This window comes from Marmota marmota, unplaced genomic scaffold (assembly GCF_001458135.2).
Source record: "Marmota marmota marmota unplaced genomic scaffold, marMar, whole genome shotgun sequence".
Taxonomy (NCBI): Eukaryota; Metazoa; Chordata; class Mammalia; order Rodentia; family Sciuridae; genus Marmota; species Marmota marmota.
In genome coordinates, this window is record NW_026000205.1 from 662773 (window position 1) to 665586 (window position 2814).

The window sequence follows — 2814 nt, forward strand, 5'->3', positions numbered from 1 at the left end:
GTGCACCTTAGTGTGCACCATCCACCTGTGACACCCCACAGGCTCTGTTCCTTCCTCCTGGCTTCTTTCTCTGTGCTCAGGGTAGGGAACAGGCATTTATTAAGCACCCACTATGTGCCAGCCACTTTATGCACATTATCTTCTTCCCCCACAACTTTTCTTCTCTTTGTTCTCTCTACTGACATTTTCCTCTCCTTTCTCCTGGAGAACACTTAAAGAGCACTTACTGTATACCTAGTTCTTTCTACCCATTACCCCACTCCTTAGGCTGATTTTCTTCCCCTGTTTTCCTCTGCAATGGTTTCTTCTTTCTTATCTATCTATCCTGAAGAAGGGAATGGGCATTTATTGAGTACCAGCTGTGTGCTGAGCTCTTCTTCAGCAATTCCTTCCCTTCTCACAATCTGCTCCCCCTTCTCCTCCTTCCTGCTCCCTGTATTCTCCCTCAGAAAAGGGAAGGGACACTAATTGACCACCAGCTGTATGCTAGGCAATCAACACTCATTGACGTCCTCTTTCTAGTTCCCTTTCTCTTTCTGTTCCTTCTCATCAGTGGAAGCTCCAAATTTTCTAGGTAGAAGGGGTTTAGGTGTCCTCTGGAGCCATGGAAAGGGCAAGTTGGCATTGCCTCATGGGGCTGGGAAGACCAAAATGGGGGCAGACTTGGGTCCCGATCTGACTTCTCCCGGGAAGCGCCGTGGGTGAGAGCAGCACTGCCTTGGAGCAGGCACTGGGGTAGAGTCCGCCCCCCCAGAGCACTGACAGCCACGGACAGGGCCAGGCTGAGCTGCTACCCCCCTTCCTCTGCCTCCCCCCTCCCCTATTGAAGCAGGGCAGGGGCTGTGGGTGGCCAGGGCCTCCTTCCTCTGCACCCCACCCTGGGCCTCTCTCATTGTATCACGGGCTCCCTCTCTTCTCCTCTGTCCCTCCTCTGCCACACACTTTCCTCCACAAGCTGGTGCCCTCCCTGCGCGGTGTCCCCGAGGGCCCCCAGGCCACTGCCCTTCCTTCCTCCACCTCCTCCTCCATCGTCTCTTCCCACTCTCCTCCTCTGCTTCATCCCTCTGCCATCCTCCTCCCCCTCCCCCTCCCCCGGCTCCCGCTCCTCCCCCTTCCTCCTCCTCTCCGCCACTCCCCTCAGCCCTCCTTCATCATCATGTGCTCTGACCCCCTTCCTCCTGGTGTCTGTCCCTCACGCCCCCCCATTTCCTGACTCCCCACCTTTTCATTCTGCCTTTTGAAGACCTTCACACCACCCTGCTCTCCCCACTGACCACTCTGCTGGGGCCCAGTGTGCTCCCTGCTGTGCTGCCCCCAGGCCACCACCCTGGAGAGGAGGGGGATGGTGGGACGAGGGCAGGGTCCAGGCCACTTCCTGGGAAATTCCTCTTCCTCTCCGGCACCCTGCACTCCTGCCCCTTCCCCCCTTTCTCTCCCACTCCCCATCCCTTCCTCATCTTTGCTGTTTTTTCCAGAACCTTCTCTTGCTTTCCCCCTGCTCTCCTCTTCTGCGTCCCCTTGCTCCCTCCCCACAGCAGCTCCTAGTGCCACCTTGCCCCCCCCCCCTCCTCTGAGGCACTAGGAGCTGCTTCCCTGTGCCCTGAGCTTGGGACCTTTATCTTCTCTTCCTTCTCCCTCCAGCCTCAGGTCCTTCCTGATGGCTAGCGCTTACACCTCCGCCCTGCTCCTTTCCTGTCCCTGAGGCCAGATGCTAGTGACCAGGAGGACTGGCAGGCCCCCTCCACAAAACTGATGACTTTACCCCCCTCAGGACAAAGGTCCTCCCACCTGTGCTTTGCCCTGTACTGGGGTCACGTCTGTCCAGGTGCCAGGACTTGGCCCTCGCGGCTCAGCAGCTCCTGACTGATGCTGATGGGACCCAGGGAAGGACACTTGTTGTCCTGTGTGGAAGGTGGCCAGAGCCCAGCAGGTGCCCCTTCCAGTTCCCTCCTGCGCCCCCTCTACCCCCAGCTCTGAGCTGCAGTGCCAGGGGCTCACTCTGGGCGCCCAGCGGCTCCAACTCAGAGGAGCCAGGCCCTCGCCATCCCTCCCTGACCATGGCTCTGGCTCATGGTCCCTTCTTCCCTTGCATTCCTCACAGTTCTGCCAGCCAGAGGTCAGGGCAAGACTTCAGGGTTCCTGATGGCTAGCTGTGTGGGGCAGTCCCCCAGCTGAGTAGAGACATGGGGGGGGGCCCTCTGCAGCCCCCTGTGAGGGCCCAGGGTCCCTCTTGTCATCAGGAACCACCCCACCCACATGAAAGTCTAAATTCCCAGGTCAACAGGGCCTGTCCCCCTCACTGTCCCCTAACCCTAACCCTAACCCTCCTCCCTGACCCCCACCTCTGTGGTCTTAGCAACAGTTGGGTGCTTTTCCAATTCACAGAAATGTTTTATCTAGTTGTCAGCTACAGTGTTGGACCAGTGACCAACCCAGCACCGCAGGCAGGCCGGGGTGACAGCCTCCCCCCCATCTCTGTCTCCTCTCTCTTCCTCCATTCTGTCTCTCTCTCCTCCTGTCCTTCCTTCTTTCTCTCCCTCTTTCTCTGTCTCCTCTTTTTTTCTCCTTATCTTCCTCTCTCCCTCCCTCCCCTCCCCCTCTCTTCCCTCCCTTTCTTTTTCTGTCTTCTCTGTCTTTTCCCTCTTTCTCCCTGTCTCCTGCCCTCTTTCTCATCTCTCTTTCTCTCCCTCCCTGTTTCATCTATCTCCCAGTCTCTCTCCTCTGTCTTCTCTGCCTCTTCCCTCCCTCTTTCTCCCTGACTCCTGCCCTCTCTTTCTCTCCAGTTCTCTGAGTCTCCCTCCCCCCCCCCCCCCC